This window comes from Camellia sinensis, chromosome 5 (assembly GCF_055761805.1).
Source record: "Camellia sinensis isolate YWXY chromosome 5, ASM5576180v1, whole genome shotgun sequence".
Classification (NCBI taxonomy): Eukaryota; Viridiplantae; Streptophyta; class Magnoliopsida; order Ericales; family Theaceae; genus Camellia; species Camellia sinensis.
This window is the reverse complement of record NC_138965.1, coordinates 196,289,793-196,313,253: the sequence shown is the minus strand read 5'-3', so window position 1 is coordinate 196,313,253 and position 23,461 is coordinate 196,289,793. Positions and strand designations below refer to the sequence as shown.

General features: G+C 41.1%; 2 protein-coding genes across 4 annotated transcripts in view; both read right to left on the bottom strand.

The window, feature by feature from the left end:
- Window positions 1–23,461, bottom strand: part of LOC114315891 (phosphate transporter PHO1 homolog 3) — a 207,001-nt gene that overhangs the window by 22,740 nt on the left and 160,800 nt on the right. The gene's annotated exons all lie outside the window — the stretch shown is intronic.
- Window positions 1–23,461, bottom strand: part of LOC114315893 (phosphate transporter PHO1 homolog 3) — a 58,043-nt gene that overhangs the window by 22,740 nt on the left and 11,842 nt on the right.

The following is a 23,461-nucleotide window of genomic DNA, read 5'->3' as shown; positions in this document are numbered from 1 at the left end:
GACTTAGACATACTATTCTCAGATTCAGCTGCTACAGGAGAATGGGCATACACTCCTAGTTAAGGGGTTATGCCTGACATTGATGACAATGTGGAGGAATTTCATACCCCATATGATGCTGAATATGATGATGATGCTTTGGAGGTGGTTCATCCCTCTGAGTTAAACAAAAAGCGTTCATCAAACACACCTGGTTCATTAACCAAGAGCAACAAGAAGAATTTACTGGTGCAGCTCTACTTAACAAGACACTTTGCTCACATAGTCAATGTGGTTGAGTCATCTTCAGCAACTTCAACACAGACTTCATCAAGATATCCTTCAATTGCAGATTGTTTGGCGATGTTGGAAAACATCCCTGGTGTGTCCCCGAATGATGAGCTGTATGTATGGGCCGCCCGATTGTTCTTACGAGACAAGCGTCGGGAGTGTTTCATGAGTCTTCCTACGGATGAAGTTCGCCTTAGGTTTATAAAGTTGGAGATTGAGATGGAGAAGACCACCACAGGTTATCGCGGCTAATTGTGGACTGGCCGGTTGTTCTTAAGACTTTTATTAGTAATTGTGGACTGTTCTGTTGGACTTTTTATTTTAGTAATTGTGGGCTGTTGCAATATTTTCCTAATATTTCCTTTTATTAATATTGACTATATGTTGGACTTTTAATTGTGGACTTATATTTCGAATTTTATTAAATTATGTTGGACTAAATTGTTGAATGGTTGGTGAATGGTTGACTTGTTGACTTGTTGAATGGTTGGTGAATGGTTGACTTGTTCAATGTTAGTTGAATATGACTAGTAGGTGAATGGTGAAGGTTATATATATCTATACATAGGTGAATGGTTTACTCAATTCATTTTTATGCTTTACATTGTTTTTCCTTTACATTTGAATCTCACCAGGTATAATTTTGTTGAAGTTGAAGGTATAATTTTCTTGCTTTACATTTTAATGTTTCACCTATTTCATTTTCATATGGCCATGATTTCTTTATATGAATTATGGTTTTCTTTAATTGGGATAAATGGATGACAGGTTGCCTAATATTTAGCTATGGAATTTTTGTGATGGAATATTGGTTCTTAGTATGTATTCAACAAGTTTCAAGTTCAGAATTTTTGTGATGGAATACTACTTCTTAGTCCCATAGTCATAACAGTCATAACAGTGCTTCTTTCCCATGGAATACTGCTTCTTAAAATGTCATAACAGTGTTGCTTGCTTGAATTGCATTCATGTCCACAGGCTTAATTGATTTCTTAATTGATTGATGTCCACAGTCATGTCCAAAGTCAAGAATTGCATTCATGTCCACAGTGTTTGAAGTTTTAAATTGCAACATGGTTTATCCAGCACACTTGACAGGTTGCCTCATTTCTGAGCAGTGTTTTAACACTCTACATATGGATAACAAGAATGACTTAAGTTTATAATTTTCTCATTATTAGGCGTCAAGGAATATTCAATGGTAACTTTTATTTATATTAACTTCTTATCTCACCCTATTTTTGTTTGAATTGAATGGTAACTGAACCTTTTAAATCAGTAGGTATTTTAAAGATGAGTAACAATGATGAAGACCAATGGAATGATGACCATGATGATGAAGATACTGATGATGAAGGCAGCACATCACAAACCCAACAAAATAATAATATGCTCTTGGCTACGGCGGCTACAGTTGCAGCGACATATGCAACAAATTATTTGATAAAAGAACCATGCAAGACATCTTGTTTAATAGGAGGGATGTGGATGGTAGAATTACAAGAAGGGAATTGGACAAGAATATTTGAAAATTTTCGAATGGAAAGAGAGGTATTTTATCAATTGTGTAATTTGTTACAGACAAATTATGGCCTTCAAACTGGACGACAAGTCTCGGTTCAAGAGCAAGTTGCAATATTTTTGTTTATTGTTGGCGGTGACATTCGAAACAGAAATGTCCAAGAAAGATTTCAACATTCCGGCGAGACTATTTCAAAATATTTTAAGAAGGTGTTAAAGGCTGTTACAAAGATGTCCATTGATTGGGTAAGGCCTTAACCGACTAATGGTGTGCATCCATATATTCGACGCAACCGCAAATATTATCCTCATTTCAAGGTAAATAATTAACTACAAGCGCAACTTGGGTGTTACATATAATTAATGTTGGTAGGATATTTCTACTAATCTGTGGCTAAAATGTTTTGTATTCATTATCATGTAATAGGATTGTATTGGAGCAATTGACGGGACACACATCAAAGCATATATATCTCCAGATAAGCAAGCTCGTCTAATAGGTAGAAAGGGATATGCGACTCAAAACATAATGGCCGCATGTGACTTTGATATGTGTTTCACATTTTGCTTACCAGGATGGGAAGGAAGTGCACACGATACTCGGATCTTCTTAGATGCAATTAGGAATCCTAGTTTTAATTTTCCAAAACCACAAGGAGGTAATTGTTTTATATTTGATTTGTAATAACCATCACACTATCCTAACCATGCTCATATGCATTCATATGATTTTTGTCTTGTTAAGCTTGCATTTCATGTCTTGCCCTTGTTCGCTTAAGTGTTACAGCATGCTTTGTACCTTGCTCGGTGTGGGTTTAGTCGAGGTGACCCAGAGCCTAGGTCAGTTTTGAACCTCTTACATCCTAGACCATTTTGGAATTTACCTTGGTTGACTCCACCTTCGCTCTGACATGTTGGCCGAGAAGTCACTATCTAGACCGAGGTGTTCATCGCCGAGGCTGAGATGTGTATTATCTAGGCCGAGATGTCACCGTTGAACCCAGTGGCCTTACTCCTGGATTGGTACGACCTAGACCGATGTGTGGCACATCTAGGCCAAGGTGTGGCACAACTAGGCCAAGTGTTGTCCTTTCTAGCCGATGTCCTTGTCCCTTGCTTGCCGAAGTCTTGTTATTAGCCGATGTTGTTACTTGTCGGAGTGTTCTTGCCACCTAGCTTGTTGAGTACACTTTGTCATAGTCTTGTCTTTTCACTCAGTCACCTTTTTGAGTAGAACCAACCAGCCGCTGCCACGTACCCCTGCAGAGGGTTAAGTCACCCGACAGACCCAGAAAATATACATTTTCGTATTATATCTTTGCCTTGTAGAGATAGAGAAGCTCTAGGAAGGAGAAGAAGTTTTAGAGTGAGGGAGTGGGCTTCGAGCTTGATTCTTAGAGATCAAATCGTTAGATTCGTGTATTGAGGTTAGATCCCTGATTTACTTTTGTTGTTCTTTGTGTTTATCTAGCTGCATTGCACGATCGAACCTATTTTCCACGTCATGCATTGATTTAAAGTTGGTTTTAGAAAGAGAAAAATAGTGTTCATGTGTTTTTGAAGAAAAAGTCTTGTTTGATCTGAAAGTTTACATTAAGATTCATGTTTTTGTGTTTGTCCTCACAAGATCCTTGAATATGGGTACCCAGGTCCATGTTTTTGAATTCATGGCATGAAATCTCAGATTTTGTAATAGCAAATTATGATCCTTGCATTCATCTTCCTCATGTTCATGCTCTTCATGTTCGTCGTGTTCTTCAAGAGAGGGAAACCCAGATTTTTCCCGACTTCATTTCCTTGAATGTGGCCATCGAGGCCACACCTCGACAAGGAGGTGTGGGACCTCGACCTAGACCTGGTAGTTGCCCAGCATGTTTTCCCGAGATAAGAAACTGTGTTTTTTTTTTTATTTGACCTAGTTTTGAGGAATGCCGAGATCATTTGCATGCATGTGAAACTTGTTTGAAAATGCATTCAACAGACTTTGTCATGTGTTTGTAGGACTTGGGCTTGCCTTGACCCCGACGTTTGAAGAATTAAGTGAGTGGTATTTCTAATAAAGCTGTGTTATAATGCTTTGATAAAAGTCTTGTTTTACTTTGTTTTGAAAGGTATTTGTAAGCATGAATGGTTATTCCTAGTTGGAAAATATGTGCTATCTTGTTTTGATGACATTCTTGGAAAGTCCTTACGTGCTGGAGGACTCTAAGCATTTGCAGTACAAAGTTTGAAAGTCCTTACGTGCTGAAGGACTCTAAGCATTTGTAGCACAAAGTTTGGAAGTCCGTACGTGCTAGGGGACTTTAAGCATTCGTAGCACAAGTCCTTAGTGCCAGGGGACTATAATGCAATTGCACCATTGAATTGAGATATCTCCCTTGTCTTGCCCTGTTTGCCACTGACGATTTACCACGTGGGTTGTTTGCCGAGACGTCATCACTTGTATTATAATGATGCTAATAAGCATCCTTTGAAACTTGACAGATTTGCTAGATGGACTTGGTTCATCCTTTGACTTGCACTAATTATGTTATGTATCATTTGATAAAGATCTTGAATACCAGTCATGCAAACCCCTTTATTATTTATACCATTCACTGAGTATCCAAGCTCACCCTCTCTATATATATGTAGGTGATGAGCAGGAAGGCAGTGACGCCTAGGTGTGATTCACGAGCCTGTTTTGGGTTTTGTTTATATCGGCTTAACTTGCATTCACGTCGGCAGTCTTGAAAATTATGCTTCTCGGCTTGTAATACTTGTAATTTGCACATGTCGGCTTGAGAAGCCTTTTGATCAAGATATAATATGTAATTTTGTACTTCATTTTAATTGTATTCAAGTTGTAATGTTATGTAAAGTTGTATGCCATTCCATTTGACTTATACACATCTCTTATGGACCACTTGTATTGTAAATTATTGCTTCTGCGCTTGTGAGCCCCATATATTTATACTCTGATTGTGTGTGAATTTTGAAAGTTGGCCTTCGGTAATCTCGGATTATTGACCATCACGGCACCATTCTACTAGGGGCGGAATGGGGTCGTGACATGATTGGTACAATAGATGCACCACACTCATATCTTCATATTTATTTTTACATTTATAATTGCTTACTTAAATTTCATTTTGAAATTTTAAAATAGATGAGTTTTACTTTGTGGATGCTGGTTATCCAAACATGAAAGGATATCTTGCATCTTACAAAGGAGAGAGATACCATCTAACTCAATTTGAACAAGGTCAACCCCCCCAAAATGCACAAGAAAAATTCAACCAAGCACATTCCTCACTTAGAAGTGTAATAGAAAGAACGTTCGGGGTTTGGAAAGCAAGATGGCCGATGATAAATGATATCCCACCAAACTACAAGTGGTCGACCCAAGTCAAACTTGTTTGTGCAACAATGGCAATTCATAATTTCATCTAACGAAGTAAGCTCCGCGATATTGCATTTGACTCTTATGATAGATACACGGATTATGTGCCTAATGAAGAGGAATGATCTTCGTCTCAACAAGCAAGCCATGGAAATGATGTTGCATGTGATGACAACGAAATGGAAGTGAGGAGACATAATATTTGTATGTCAATTTGCAAACAAAATTAGGAGCTCTATAAATATCTATGAAGAGCCCTTTTTCTTGCCTTAATAGTAATTTAATATATTTTTATTGCAATTAAATTTTTTGTTTTCTTGTCAACTCAATATTTATTACAAAAAAATTAAATACAAAAATAAATACAAAAAAAAATTTTTTTTTGAGGTAAATGAAATGTACCAAATTATGTACTAATTAATCAATTTCCATTAATGAAATAACTTTTTCAATATTTAAACAGAAGAAAATTACAAAAATTACAAATTTCCTGTTCATATGGGCAAAATTGACAATTACACAGCAAAAAACTATTTCACAGTTTATTTACCAAATACTACTCTACTGCTTAAATCTATAATCTCACAGTTACACCAAACAGGTTAGCAGCTTATACTCACAGCTATAATCTGTTAAGGTATAATCTATAATCACTTTCCCACATCTCTACCAAACAGGGCTATTGAACCATCAACCATCGTTGTTGTTCTTGGGAATTTGGGTAGTTGTTGAATTCAACTCCGCGAATGGTCTCATTCGCGCATATATACAAACACCTTGTGTTTAAGTACTCTTCAAAATATAGAAATTTTTTATTGTATTTTCTCGGGTTTTTTTTTTAAAAAAAGAAAAATGAAGTGAAGGATTGTATTAAGAAGACGGGGCTTCAACCAAAATCAAAAGGAGCAATCTCAAGTGGAACATCCTCCATCCATCCAAGTTCGCAAACAACAATGAGCTACCGAATTGCCTTCCCTAAACACATGACTGGATAGACTAACCACCCAAGACTGAAACTCACCCAGGGAAGGGAACCATGAACAGCCGAGACAAAGCCATCCTTGGGTCTTGAATTCCCTTTATCACATTGGCCGAATCTCCCTCCAACTGTTAGTTTTAATAATGCCCAAATCCTTCCAGCCCGTACACAATCAACATCATCCCAAAATTGGATTGCCTCTGATATCGCAGACACCATCCGCAGGGACACACCAGCGACAATGACGGCAGTTGTGTTGAGGGATAGGAGCATTGTGGATCACCTGTTTGTACTCACTCGCATACTCACCTGCAAATCTTGCAATCTCCACAGCTACCCGGTGGACTTGGTTAAATATTGTTGTATGAGAGAGTGAAGAAAACCTCCAATCTACCTTCATCATCATCATTCAATTCCATTAATCTCCAAACCAAACCCACTATTGATGGTGATGGGTGGTTAAATGAAAGTGGTGAAGAGAGGTGAGTCTATCCTATGTACAGTATGTTAATAATTGAGGGCTCTGATTGGGTGGAGGTTTTCAAAAACACCCTCCTTTAAATTGATGGTGCGAGTGAGAGCATCCCATCAGCTCCCTTATATTATTACTTTTTAGCCAAAATAATGATAAAAGGGCAAATTACAAACACCTCTTTCAAGATTTGATAAAAATACAGATTTTTCTTTGAAATTTGAAAAATTACAAATTGCCCCTTGAGGGTCAAATTTTCATAACAAATTAGGAGAAATTAGGGAGGAATCTGTATGAAAATAAAAACCTCATGAGGCAATTTGTTATGGAAATATAAACCTCGGGGGACAGGATGTAATTTCTCAAACCTCAGAGGAGAATCTATATTTTTACCAAATCTCGAGGGGGTGTTTGTAATTTGCCCATGATAAAAACACCCCCTCAGAAGTTCTCTTATTTAATCCTTCAAATATAAGAGTTGTAAGAGTAATTTTTTATTTGTGGAGAGATACTTTAATTCTATTATATTATTTATTTATTTTTCTTTATTTAGGGATTGTAATATATATTTATGATTTTTATTTTTTTAAATTTATAATTAAAAATTATATTTTAGGGAAAATTAGTCTAGGGTCCCTCCCTCACTTTTCGTAATGGAAGAGGTCCACAAAATTATTTTTTGATATCTAAGGTCCCTAAACATATATCAGAGAAATTTGACTCTTTGCCCACAATTCATCTCTCTCTCTTCGACTTCGCGTTGTTGATTCTTCATCAGATATGGCCGAGCCTAGCAACAATAACATTGCGTTTTCCTCTTCTGCTGCTACGCCTATGGAAATAGCCATCGTTGGATCCGACTCCGACGAGTGATAGTCTAAAGTGAAGCACCAAGATGAGGTGGAGATGGTATCGGCATGAACCGATGGTAGCCAGAGCTGTAGTGACATTAATGGTAACCGAAGCTATGACCGCCGATGGTCTGCAAGGTGGCTTGGGCTTCGGTGATGACGACGGCCCCTAGAGTGGCAGCCATGGGCTATGAGCAAGCTAGGTTTTGCCCCTGTGGAGAGAGAGAAGGTGATAGATAGAGAGATCATGCATGTGTCTCACAAACAATGCTGTCTCTCTCACTTGAGAGAGAGAGAGCCCTGGGTTTGTGTCTATTCATCCGAATCTCGGTCGCTTGGTTTCTTGCTTCACCCGAACAGCAGCATCGTCCATGGTGGTTTTAAAGGATTTGCTTGCATGTGATGGATGGTCTCGGGCTAGAGAGAGAGAGGAGGCCATCTGAATTTTTGAAAACCAATTTTATTCATAACCTAACAAAGTGGAAGATTTGAAATCACAGCTTCAAATTCAAGATTCTAATAATTGTAACAATTTTCTCTGAGCTTGGGAAGTCCAAAATTTGTCAATTTTCTCTGGTTTGAAAATTGGTCAAACTGAACCCAGAGAAATTTGAATTTTCTCTGTGATTGAATCATTTATACAATGCCTGTGCTGTAGAACGATTCTGTTGTATCCATGCATTGGTGCTGTTACTCTTCCTTTCACCAATATATATATGCATGCTCCTATATTGTATAGTCTCTCATTTAGTTATCCTTCCATCTAGTAACTTATTTTACCTATGATGTATTTAGTAGGCAGTGGATTTGAAGTTATGAGTTGGAATAATTTAAATTATTTGTGATCATTATACTAGGTTTTTTGAAACCTTTAACAGTATCATGAGAATGAAACTGTGTACAGTAAGCAAAATATGAGTATTCTAAGAACACCACTTTCCCTGATCTCCCTTGGTAAGCTTCAGATTTTCACCAATATGCAGAGTCATTGCCATCTTGGCCAAATATCAAATATTTGTGTTGTTTTGTTATGACTATACCCAGATCCAGATTGGATTTTCCTATAATTGATTTTCCCTGAATAGAGAGAGAAACTAGAAAAGGCCTATAATGGATTGTACATACACTCAGTTCTCACTGATAATCCTTGGAAAATATACAAATGTAGAAAAGTTTTCACCTCGTGCATGGTTTGGTTTCTGAAATTGTGAAAGAAAGAAAACATATGATCAATGTGCATATATATATATATATATATATATATATTGTTATAACTAGCTACAAAAATGATAATTTTCTCTAGACCAATTTTCTCTGGACTAATGGTATTTGAATTTCAATACTACTGCATATATATCACTGCGTCTTCATTTTCTTAATGCATGTGTTCGATTTTAATTCTAATTATTTATTTATTATTATTATTTTGGGTGTAATCCACCAATGCACCACTCTAGAGTTTCTAAACATTCTTCTCACCAACACTGGTTGCCTTTTTGTCAAGACCATAAGCAATGGCAGCGGCAGTGGGTTCATTGATGATACGCATCACATTGAGACCAGCAATTACACCAGCATCCTTTGTTGCCTCACTACTATTAGTGTTAATAATGGGTTTGTGAAGAAGACTTGACTATTTTATTAATACAACTAGTATAAGCACTACTATTGGTGTTCATGTATTGTAACGCCCTAAAAAAAAACACATTAAACCCATCAATATAGACATGCATTGGTAATAAAGATAAACATTCTTCTATTCATCAGAGTAGTTCTTTACAAAATTATTACATGTTAATCAACAAAAGCAAATGCCCTACGGGCTTACAGCTTTCCAAGTTAACACTTGGTTACAACAAAAGAGTGCTAACTCATTTACACATTAAGCCCTTGGCTTGAATATACATGTAATACATCAAGAAATAAAACAACAAAAGTCCGCCTGCCTCTAGCCTCCCAAGCTACGTCCTTGGAGGTGGCATGCTACATGTATCTGAAAATGATATTCCCATATAGGGTGAGCCACAGCCCAGTAGAAATATACTAAACCAAATATGAACAATGACTAAAAGATTAGCAGTTGATAGATGGCCAACACTGATACTTTCCTTTATCACACTTTACATTTTCATGACATACAAGTCCATATTACCATTCATTTTCCAATTCCTTTCAAATTCTCAATTTATAACCATGGCTCAGAACCTGGCCAAACAACTCATATGAGACAGTAACTCATATCAAGCACCTCCCATTACATAACAGATAAGCATACTAACTATATCACATACTAACAGATAAGCATACAAGCTATATCATCACTTCCACAGATATGCATATGAGCACTATCACACTTCCAATGACAAGCATATGAGCTCTGTCAACACATTACTAGATAAGCATATGAGCTCTATCTACGGAGTCCATCCCCTATCTCCTCCCAACAACATCCGGTTTAGAGGTCCATCCCCTATCTTCCCCTAAACCGCGGAGTACATCCCCTATCTCCTCCAACACAACACAATGCATATAAACAATAATTATACACATCATCAACCAATACATAACATTTAATGTATTCATTCAACTATCATGCTCAATGACACATTCCGGTGATTAGTTTTAGTTTGCCTAATCATCATGCATTGTCTACAACAACCAAGACTATCCTCCACCGATAGGCCAAAGCAGTTATTTCTATACAGAAAATAAATGCAACAAATGGATATAAAATCGACATTTCCAACTAGGTGAGTGACATAAAATCCAACTACACCCTTTAATCCCATGTATTCCCAATCTCAACATTTCCAATTCAATTCCTCATTTCTCACAATTAATTTTACAAATTAATTAACCAATGTAATTAGGGTATTTTCCATAATTAACATTTCAACCCTTAGGTTCCATTTTCATTAATGTTTTAACATTAATTCCACTTTTCCATGTCAAACATGCATCTAGGCTTTTATATAGTTAAAACCCCAACTTTGTAAATTTGCACAAAAGTCTCAAACTTTCACAAAATTACCAAACTAACTCCAACATCTCAAACTACTAAAATTTAAAGACAAAACCCATAGTAAGGAGTAGGTTATCCCTACCTCCAAAGATAACTCCCAACCGAGAAGACGAAGAAAATGGAAGTGCTCCAAACCACAAACTTTTCGGATCAAAAGGTAGCCCTCGACGATCAACAACTCTTTTGTAAAGGCCAAAGGTGAGCAAATCACTCATACTAGATCAATACCTAGAGAGAAGGTAGAGTCCTAGAGTGAGAAGCTCAACAAAGGGGTTTTTGGAAAAGTAAGAGAGAGAAGAGAAATGGAAAAAGTGATTTGAAAAGTCAAAACACGGAGCTTTAACCCGGTCGCCTCGATCGAGCGTCCAACGCCCCGCTCGAGCGTCACTCACAGACTCCCGCTCGAGCGTCAACAATCTCGCTCGAGCGGCGAATACACACTTCCAGAACTTTTACAGAACCAGGTCTCCGCTCGAGCGTCAACCCTCCCGCTCGAGCGTCACACACAACAACCCGCTCGAGCGTCAAAAATCCCGCTTGAGCGTACAACTCTGCAGAGGAGATACTGGAAGATGGAAAACTACGCTCGAGCGTCGAAAACCCCGCTCGAGCGGACAGACAACAACGAAGGGCCCGCTCGAGCGTCAAAATCCCCGCTCGAGCGTGAGGGCCAAAATCTGGGCAACTACTCTTGGTTTCTAAGTTCAACCAACCTGTTTCAAACTTGCCCAACACAACTCAAGACTCGAATGCAAGGAGTAAAAGATGTAAATAAGACATATACAACAACCAACTCCACGGAACCTAAGTCCGGGTACAACAGTTAAAGAAAAGGGGAAACCGGGATCGCTATAACCTCCCCCCTTAAAGAATTTTGTCCCCGAAATTAAACACAGTTTTAGAAAAAGGTTTTCTCCATGTCCAACAACATTACGACATAATATTAAGCATTCCGACCCATTACCAGTCAATTCCATCTCTTTTCAAGAGGCATTACTCAACCTACATTACAAGTGCATTATCAACATGCAATTTTCTCCCATTTCCAACCATTTTCAACATACATGGTTCATAGTTCATATCATAATCAATATACATGATATAGCTCCATTTCTACAATATAGCCAACATATGCAATATCATAATCAACTCTCATATCAGGGTAAGTTCTACAACATACTTCCATTAAACCAAAACATTACCAATGTTTTACAACTTAAGGCATATATAAAGCTCTTAAGTCCAGCAATATTACAAAATCTAAATACAAGATTACTCAACAATAAACAAGTCCGGATATTTCTCGCGGACTTCCAATTCACGTTCCCAAGTGGCTTCCTCCACTCTGTGATGTTTCCACAAAACCTTTACCAAAGGGATGGTCTTGCCACGCAAGACTTGATCCCGCCTATCCAAGACCCGAACCGGTGTCTCCTCATACGAGGCATCCTCATCTATTTCTAAGTCGGTCCAATCTAATACATGCGATGGATCTGGCTCATACTTCCGAAGCATACTCACATGAAACACGTCATGAACTCCGGACAACTACGGCGGCAAAGCCAAACGATAAGCAACCTCGCCAATCCTCACAAGGATCTCAAAAGGCCCAATAAATCGAGGGGATAACTTCCCACTCTTCCCAAACCTCATCAAACCTCGCCTAGGTGATATTTTCAAGAAAACATGATCACCTACCTCAAACGCCAAAGGCCTCCTCCTACTGTCGATATAACTCTTTTGGCGACTCTGGGCTGTACCAAGCCTCCTACGGATAAGCTGAACTTTCTCCGTCGTCTCCCTAACCAACTCCGGACCCACCAAAGGTGCATCACCCACCTCGGCCCAACACACTGGAGACTTACACGATCGGCCATATAAGGCCTCAAACGGTGCCATACCGATACTAGACTGAAAGCTGTTGTTGTAGGCAAACTCCACCAATGGCAAGTGCCTCTCCCACGTCCCACTGAAGTCTAGGACACACCCTCGAAGCATATCCTCAAGGATCTGAATAGTACGCTCAGACTGCCCGTCAGTCTGAGGATGATAAGCCGTACTAAAGGTCAACTTAGTGCCCAAGGCACTCTGCAAACTCTGCCACAATCTAGCAGTAAAACGAGGATCTCTATCTGAGACAATCGTCACTGGGACCCCGTGCAATCTCACTATGTCCCGAACATACAAGTCGGCAAGATGATCTACCGAATCTCTCACGCACATAGGAATGAAATGCGCCGACTTAGTCAACCGGTCTACAACCACCCAAATAGCATCACTACCCCGCTGAGTCCTCGGAAGACCTACAACGAAGTCCATAGTGACATGCTCCCACTTCCACTCGGCAATAGGGAAGGGTTGCAACAAACCCGCTGGCCTCTGATGCTCGGCCTTCACTTGCTGGCAAGTAAGGCACTTCGATATGAAAACAGCCACATCTCTCTTCATACCCCGCCACCAAAACTGGCGACCCAAATCCCGATACATCTTAGTGCCTCTCGGATGCACCGCAAGGCGCGAATGATGAAACTCTCGGAGTACTTCCTCTCGGCAAGACTCCGGCACAAACAAACGGTCTCGGTATCTCACACTCTGGTCGGGATACACCGTCAAACCCTTCTCAACTTTCCCACCGGAGATCTTCTCTCGGAAGGATTCTACCTCAAGGTCACCTCTCTGCGCCTCTAACACTCTAGTCACAAGTGTAGGCTGCGCAACAACAGAAAACAAGGCCGCAGCCTCAACCGATTCGCTCAGGTGCAAATCAAACTCGCCAAGTACACCCAACATCCCCCATTCCCGGATGGCTATGCAAGCTACATCACTAATGGATTTCCTACTAAGGGCATCGGCCACAACATTGGCCTTTCCCGAGTGATAGTGCAACTCAAAATTGTAGTCCTCAATGAACTCCATCCATCTCCTCTGCCTCAAATTCAAGTCTCTCTGTGTGAACAGATACTTCAAACTCTTGTGGTCCGAGAACACCTCGAATCTCCCACCATAAAGGTAATGCCTCCAAATTTTCAAGGCAAAGATCACTGCTGCTAACTCTAGGTCGTGTGTAGGGTAATTCTTCTCGTGAATTTTCAACTGACGTGAGCCATAAGCTACCACTTTCCCCTCTTGCATCAACACACAACCCAAACCCTCTCGTGAGGCATCACAATAAACCGCATAACCCAACCCTCTCTCCGGAATAATCAAAACCGGAGCGGTAGTCAATCTAACCTTCAACTCTTGGAACGACTTTTCGCAAGTCTCACTCCACACAAATTTGACTCCCTTCCGAGTCAATCTAGTCAACGGCGAAGCTAGCCTGGAGAAATCTTTCACAAACCGATGGTAATACCCAGCTAATCCCAGAAAACTGCAGATCTCAAACACACTCTTAGGCTGTGCCCAATCTTGCACTGCCTCAACCTTGGATGCATCAACAGACACCCCTTCCCCGGATACCACGTGGCCTAAGAATTTGACTTCCCTCAGCCAGAACTCACACTTCCCAAACTTGGCATACAGCCTATGGGTTCTAAGTAATTCAAGCACTACTTTCAAGTGTGCCTCATGCTCCTCCTCTAAAGGCGAATAAATCAGGATGTCATCCACGAAAACGACTACAAATCGATCCAAGAATTCCCGGAAGATCCGATTCATCAAGTCCATAAAGACTGTCGGTGCATTGGTAAGCCCGAATGGCATCACCAGAAACTCATAATGGCCATACCGCGTACGAAATGCCGTCTTAGGAATATCCTCCTCCCTGACCCTCAACTGGTGGTAACCCGATCTCAAGTCTATCTTAAAGAAACAACGGGAACCCTTCAACTGGTCAAACAGATCATCTATACGGGGCATAGGGTACTTATTCTTGACCGTAGCCCGATTCATCTTCCGGTAGTCTATACACAATCTCAAGGCACCATCTTTCTTTTTAGCAAAGAGGGCTGGTGCTCCCCACGGCGAAACACTGGGGCGAACGAAACCCTTATCTAGCAATTCCTGGAGCTGAATCTTTAACTCACTCAACTCAGTTGGGGCAAAACGATAAGGTGCCATAGAAATCAGCGCTGTACCGGGCACTAAATCAATAGAGAACTCTATCTCTCGATGAGGTGGCAAACTAACAAAGTCCTTGGGAAAGACATCTGAATACTCACAAACCACCCTCGGCAACACAGGCTAGGTCTCACCACACTCACCACTCTCAAAGCTAGCAAGTAGACCACTAAGCTCACTTTGCCCTCGCGAATCATACCCCGGTGGCAAAACACTACCAACCCGGTCTCCCAAGAAATGGAACCACTCCCGGCTCAAGGTACATAACGTGACCCTCTGGCGGTAGCAATCGATAACAGCCCGGTTTGACGATAGCCAGTCCATACCCAAAATAACATCAAAGCCCTTCATGGGCATGATAACAAACGGAAAAGGAAGCCTATGGTCGGCGACCTCTATATCACAACCTCTAACACCTTGTTTCAAGATCAACTCACCCCCAAGAGGTGACACTACACAAATAGGAGATGCTAACTGTGCCAACTCCAATTCCAAAACAGATGCAAATGCAGCAGATACAAAAGAATGAGATGCACCCGTGTCAATCAACACACTAGCAACCGAGTTGCAAAACAGAAAAGTACCTCTCACTACTGATGGAGCCAGTACTAAATCCTGCGCGGTAACAGCATACACGCGCCCTGTAGGCCCCTGATCCACCTGCTCACCTCTCGAAGCATACGACTGCTGCACTGACTGGGATGACGAGGCTCCCGGATTGGCCCTCGAGGCCTGCACAGACTGAGCTGGCTGAAATCCCTGCGTCTGCCTAGAACCAGACGCTCCCGATGTGGCACCCAACTGTGGGCAATACCTCTTCAGGTGCCCAGGCTGACCACACTGATAGCAAGACAAAGATTGGTCTCTGCCCTGACTCTGGCCTTGAGGTCTAGCTGAAGAAGAAGCAGCTCGCTGACCCCCTCCCTTCTGCGGGCAAACTGAAACTTTGTGACCCAGCTGGCCACACTTGTAACAGGTAAAATCCCCCTGACTACCTCTCCCAGAGTCCGCACTCGGCACTGGAAAGGTCGACCTAGCCAAACCACCTTGAGACTGCTGAGGATTAGGACCCCTCTGTCTCCTACCATAGCCCTGGCCATCTTGGCTCCTCTTGGAGCCTCTCTGCCCCTCATCCTCCTCCTGCATCATGAGCTCCATATGAGCTGCAGCATCCACTAAATGTCTATACTCTCGAATGTAAGACCCACCAACTCTCAGCTTGAGGCCCCGCCTCAACTTCCGCTCAAACTCATAGCAACGACGTTCTTCAGACGCCACCAACTCAGGTACAAACCTGGACAAACTAGTGAAAGTGGCCTCAAACTCTGCCACAGACATACCCTGCTGATTAAGCCGGCTAAACTGATCCCTCAGCTTCTCCCTAGCAACTGCAGACAAGAACCTCTCCTGGAAAGCATTCACAAACGCCTCCCATGTTCCACCAACACGAGCCTTCTCGTACTTCCACCATTGACCCGCATCTTCCATCAGCTGGAAGGATGCCAAGGTCACTTTCAAAGCTCCGTCCCCGATGCCAAGCATCTCGAACGTCTTACTCATCTGTTCTAACCACTCGTCAGCCTTCAGTGGTTCCTTTGGATCCCCAACAAACTCATCCGGGTTAGACCGGAAGAACTCCCTCTTCAAGAAAGAAGGCCCTGCCTCAGCTGCCTGATTCCCAGCCTTGAGAATACCCAAAGCCCCTGCTATCTCTCGTGCCAATGCACTCATAGCCTGCTGGCCCGCTGGCTCGGCCACGTTGGCCTGACCAACACCCTCCTGCACTGCCGGAATATCATCCGGTAAAGGTGCTTCCTGCCTCGCAGGCCTACCACGCCTAGCACCTCTTCCTCGCCCTGACATCCTAATAAAGGTAATACAGAACGTTAGCACATTCACAAATGTGCCAAAACTAAACACTCACGTCCTAATGCATGGACAACTGTAATTCACTCAACGTAAGCACATAAACACATAAGCACTTACGAATTTCATCTCCGGATAATGATAGTCCCGAGGCATTACTAGAGTTCTGGTTAGAAACAGCATTGATCAAGTGCCTTTCCAACAAGACTCATAGAAACCCAAGGATCCAATCAACATCCTAGAAACTAAATCCCATACCCACATAGTCACATAAGCATGTTATTAATTAATCATGTAGCATATAACACCACATCTAAGTCTCTATCAAGAGAGACAAACCCATTGTGATCCTAATCACTTCCCACGTACCCAAAGTATTCGAACCCGGTACGCTCTGATACCAAGTTGTAACGCCCTCAAAAAAAACATATTAAACCCATCAATATAGACATGCATTGGTAATAAAGATAAACATTCTTCTATTCATCAGAGTAGTTCTTTACAAAATTATTACATGTTAATCAACAAAAGCAAATGCCCTACGGGCTTACAGCTTTCCAAGTTAACACTTGGTTACAACAAAAGAGTGCTAACTCATTTACACATTAAGCCCTTGGCTTGAATATACATGTAATACATCAAGAAATAAAACAACAAAAGTCCGCCTGCCTCTAGCCTCCCAAGCTACGTCCTTGGAGGTGGCATGCTACCTGTATCTGAAAATGATATTCCCATATAGGGTGAGCCACAGCCCAGTAGAAATATACTAAACCAAATATGAACAATGACTAAAAGATTAGCAGTTGATAGATGGCCAACACTGATACTTTCCTTTATCACACTTTACATTTTCATGACATACAAGTCCATATTACCATTCATTTTCCAATTCCTTTCAAATTCTCAATTTATAACCATGGCTCAGAACCTGGCCAAACAACTCATATGAGACAGTAACTCATATCAAGCACCTCCCATTACATAACAGATAAGCATACTAACTATATCACATACTAACAGATAAGCATACAAGCTATATCATCACTTCCACAGATATGCATATGAGCACTATCACACTTCCAATGACAAGCATATGAGCTCTGTCAACACATTACTAGATAAGCATATGAGCTCTATCTACGGAGTCCATCCCCTATCTCCTCCCAACAACATCCGGTTTAGAGGTCCATCCCCTATCTTCCCCTAAACCGCGGAGTACATCCCCTATCTCCTCCAACACAACACAATGCATATAAACAATAATTATACACATCATCAACCAATACATAACATTTAATGTATTCATTCAACTATCATGCTCAATGACACATTCCGGTGATTAGTTTTAGTTTGCCTAATCATCATGCATTGTCTACAACAACCAAGACTATCCTCCACCGATAGGCCAAAGCAGTTATTTCTATACAGAAAATAAATGCAACAAATGGATATAAAATCGACATTTCCAACTAGGTGAGTGACATAAAATCCAACTACACCCTTTAATCCCATGTATTCCCAATCTCAACATTTCCAATTCAATTCCTCATTTCTCACAATTAATTTTACAAATTAATTAACCAATGTAATTAGGGTATTTTCCATAATTAACATTTCAACCCTTAGGTTCCATTTTCATTAATGTTTTAACATTAATTCCACTTTTCCATGTCAAACATGCATCTAGGCTTTTATATAGTTAAAACCTCAACTTTGTAAATTTGCACAAAAGTCTCAAACTTTCACAAAATTACCAAACTAACTCCAACATCTCAAACTACTAAAATTTAAAGACAAAACCCATAGTTAGGAGTAGGTTATCCTTACCTCCAAAGATAACTCCCAACCGAGAAGACGAAGAAAACGGAAGTGCTCCAAACCACAAACTTTTCGGATCAAAAGGTAGCCCTCGACGATCAACAACTCTTTTGTAAAGGCCAAAGGTGAGCAAATCACTCCTACTAGATCAATACCTAGAGAGAAGGTAGAGTCCTAGAGTGAGAAGCTCAACAATGGGGTTTTTGGAAAAGTAAGATAGAGAAGAGAAATGGAAAAAAGTGATTTGAAAAGTCAAAACACGGAGCTTTAACCCGGTCGCCCCGCTCGAGCGTCCAACGCCCCGCTCGAGCGTCACTCACAGACTCCCGCTCGAGCGTCAACAATCCCGCTCGAGCGGTGTAGACGCGCCCGCGGAGGGGCCTTATGCTACTACAGTTCAGACTCGCGATTTTGTTGTCGCAGTTCTTAATCTGAACCAAAGAGTCCAAATCTGGAAAATCGTTTTGAGAAACAGATTTTTGAAAAAGTAGTGCCAAACATGGACTGCTTTGCTAGATACAGAGTCGCCACCTAAATATTTTTTAATGGGGAAATTTAGGAAACCCTGACTCGGTGCCGAAGGCCACATGTCCGTCATCACCAGAGTTGTCTCGGCTCGGGAGCTTGGGTACGATCGGGGAAGGTCAGCTATGAGCACCCCCTTTCGCCCGGTCCGAAGACCGGCCTCTACTAACCATGATATCCGATTTTGAAGACGTTATGTGTTCTTATACCAATTATTAGCCTAGCATTACTATGTTATGCGCGCAGCAAACAAGTATAGACTAGATTGCCTAATTTGGAAATAAGCATTGCATATCCGTTTGTTTCGAAAAGCGCTTTGGAATTTGCTACTCGCAAGTAGGCTAAAATACGAATTTCAACGAGTTTTTCCAACTCAAACAATCCAACCTTCACCCACGGGCATTCAAACAATTTACATCACGTAAGCATTTAGCCGCATGGCAAGCATACTGTCATGTTAACATTCACACGCATGCGAGATGCTAAAGCATAAATACTTACATAGTACTCCGTGCCAAAACAAGAAACTAGTTAGCAAACATGCGTGCCCTAGTTCATGTTAAATTGCCTAATACAACACATACAGGATGCAATCTAGATAGGCTCGGCTAACCTAAGCATGGCATATGAAATGCGATCAACTATCACATATTCAATTTGGAATTGAAATACAAATGCAGTTAGCATGATGTACCGAGCCCAATGCACGCAATACAAATGCATGAATGCACGCATGCATAGCATAAGGTATGCTAAATTAAACGTGCCCTAATACTAACCAACAAAGCAGGTAAGTAAAAGGGAGAAAGAAGTGGGGGGGGTTGGAAGACATACACGCCACTCACACACCCTTATTACAGATTTGCCCTCACTCGGAGGGACCAAATAAATATTACAGATTAATTAACTACGCAAGCTAATTAAATATTACAAGTTGCCTAATCAACTAATAAACTAATTAAGCTAGGAAAACAGATAAACCGCCTCGGGAGGAGGGCCGAATGCAGCGCATGCCCGGATCTTGCTCGGAAATATACCGCCATGCATAGGCTGCCTCTGTTTTCCTTCCTTCACTCCTCTGGAGGTTGCCAAAATCTCGGAACTGCTTCCTTGGACATCGGGGAACACCACCAGCTGAATGAAATTGCCACCGGCAATGAGATGTGGCCATCGGCACAAAATGAAGCTGTCGGCAGAGAAGGGATTGCCGGTCGGCATTTGACACTGCCGGTCGGCAAAGTGTCCCTGCAGAATCTGCAATTGACAACAACAGAGGGCAAGGCAAAGCATGGCAGCACAATTCAAGGCATATATGCACCAATCACGTCTCTTATCATTGTAATGACTCAAAGGGACATATTTCTCGGTTCTTGGACCACCAATCACGCATTTCCATGCATGATGGCCCAAGTGACCAAGTGTGCAACTTTTATATCAAATGAAATGCAAACCATACAAACAAAGTCCCAATCCCTATCATCAAGTCAAGGAATAAGGCATGCATGCAAGATGCAATGCAACCTAGACATACAAGCTAAGGATGCAACATGGCATGGCAAGGCACTTACGCAATCATACAAGCAAACATGAGGCAATGCTAATGGATGCAAAGGTGGTCCTAAACATGATTTGGGCAGCTCTAAATAGGCCCAAAACAGTGGCCAAAATGACCAAAACAGAGGACCAAAACACATGCACATATACATATGATTAAGGGCCAACACTTAGGCATAAATTGGACAACCCTCAAGCACACTTGAAAGAGGCATTCATGGACAAATTAGCAAGCATTATAAGCCTTGGAACACATATAGGAAATGATGCCAAATTAACCTAATCATGCAAGCTATACATACAACGAGGCCCAAGGACCTAAAGCATGATCATATGACTTATGAAGCGAATGACCAAATTGAACCAAAACAGTCCCAAATCATGCAAAAACAAGCCTCAAAAATCACTTAGATGGCATCCAAGTAACCTAATCCTAGAGGCATACATCATGGCACAAATATGAAGCATGGAGCATCAACTCTTGAAGCAACAAAAGGACCACAAAATGCCAACATTTAGTCATGCTAAAAGGACTGAAATAACATGTAGGGTGGTTCCAAACCACCGAAATGATGCAAGCAACGCATGCTATACGCCCGCATACTTGAGGCCAACAAGCCCGAATACAAAGGAGCTATACTAAGCATGCCAAATCCGACCCAAACACTTATGGACAGACCTAGAAAATGTCAAGATAAGCACAAAATCTTCACAAATGTAAGCCTAAAACATGCTAGAAACAAAGGTACACAACCTAAGACATGTTAAGGGATCACAAGGCATTACATGGCAACTATGCTAAGCATACATGGAATACCAAAACCAATTTAAAATCACGTTATATTATGGAAATATAAGCATGAAAAATAGTCTATAAACGCTCAACACACATTCAAACATAGGCTCCCTTTAGAGGCCAAAACATGCCCTTTTCAAGGACAACAAGGATAGGGGGTGGCCCTCCCCTTTTGGAGACTTCAAGGCACCATCTTCACCACTGAAATCCCTCAAGATTTCAGTGGTGAAGAGGCCCAAACACCAAAGTCCCGAAACTAGCACAAAATAGCACAAAATGAGGCCTTTCAAGGCCTAAGAGGGGTCAAACACCTCCAAACCACAAAACACTCTTAATAAACAATCAAGAGGACCTAAAAACAGAACTTTTTTGTATTATACACTAAGCTCAAAAACGATTTTAAGATAGGTAGAAATACAATGCAAGATTGGGGAATAAAAAGGCCAGATTCTTACCCTTGAAGACCCCTTCACAAATGGTGCTCCAATGGCCCTCCTTGGCTTGAACCCAACACCAAAACTTCAAAATCAATCCCTTAGAACCTCAGTTTCAAGAGGAAGGTGAAACACTAGGTGCTTGTGTGCAATAGTATGGACTAAAACACACACAAGAGTAATATAGAGATAGGATGTGTATGTAACTCAAACCCTAAAACCAGAGCTTGGTCTGTGTTTTTCTCTCCCTAAAATGTCTAAACTCTCTAACCCTTGCAACAAGAGAGAGCCCCTCTCTATATAGAAGCCTTTGTCTTGTAAAGGTTACAAGACAAGCTTCATAAGAGGGAGATCCCTCCATACACGTGTATGGAGGGGAGCAAAAGCAAGACAGCTATCTTAAAATATCTGCAAAAGCAGATGCACAGTAGTCAGCTGGCCAAAAACGCCATCTTGGCCAAAAGGAGTACCGACCGGCACTAAATAGTGCTGACCGGCAACAAAAAGTGCCGGTCGGCCGGTGGCAGCAAAAACCAGCCGGTGGCCTCTAGCCACTGCCGGTGGTGGGTGGGGATGGTCTACAAGCCCTACCCTGCCCTTCCAAGGCAAAACACAAGTGTTTGGTGCAAAACCAGACACTAAACGGTCGAGTTCGGAGATCCTGAGACAAGGCGCGTAGCCGAGGCCTCCGGGAACTCCAAATGAACACAAACATGGATAATCACCGAGTGTTCAAACGGTGACGTCCAAGTCTTGAGGACGGTCAAAAATGGGGTGTCTACAAGCGGCGAATACACACTTCCAGAACTTTTACAGAACCAAGTCTCCGCTCGAGCGTCAACCCTCCCGCTCGAGCGTACAACTCTGCAGAGGAGATACTGGAAGATGGAAAACTATGCTCGAGCATCGAAAACCCCGCTCGAGCAGACAGACAACAACGAAGGGCCCGCTCGAGCGTCAAAATCCCCGCTCGAGTGGTTTCTAAGTTCAACCAACCTGTTTCAAACTCGCCCAACACAACTCAAGACTCGAATGCAAGGAGTAAAGGATGTAAATAAGACATATACAACAACCAACTCCACGGAACCTAAGTCCGGGTATAACAGTTAAAGAAAAGGGGAAACCGGGATCGCTATATGTATAGTGGAGAATTCACTGGATTTTCACATTCCATCAACATTGCTACAACTTCAAGACAGGTAAACTCCCATGGCCATGGCCATTCACCTGAGCTAAATTTTCTCTGGGTTAAAACCAGAGAAATTCTCTGGTTTTTAAACTGAATTTTCTCTAGGTTGGTCCAGAGAAATTCTTTGGTTTTTAAACTGAATTTTCCCGATTCAAGAATTTCAGTATTATGGAGATCCAGGTAGATTTCGGCAAATCATCACAAATCTCATGGGTAATTCAATCAAGGTAAGTATGCATTAGCTTCTCAAATTTCAGTCCAACAACCCAGAGAAAATTCAGACCAACCAAACCAGAGAAATTCTCTGGACCAACCCAAAGAAAGTCCAGAGAAAATTCAGTTCAGACCAAAGAAAATTCAGTCTAAACCAAAGAATTTCTCTGGACCATGTAAACAACCCATGGTGGTAACGCTGCAAATTCAAACAGGTGAAGAAATTATGAAAACATTGAAGAATTTTCTCTGGACCAATTTTCTCTGGATCAACTTGAGAGACCTTAGACATTATGAAAATATTGAGTGTCCTTTATGCTGTAAAATCTTAATACCAGGGACTTGAAAAAAAATTCCCCTATATTTTAATAGAATAGGAAAAAAATATGGAATTTGTTAATAGAATAAAAAATAATAAGGAGTTTGTTGAGAGAAGTAGATGAAAAAGTGATTTCTAAAATAGGAAATGAATTTTTTAATAATATTTTAATATAAAATTTAGGTAATCTA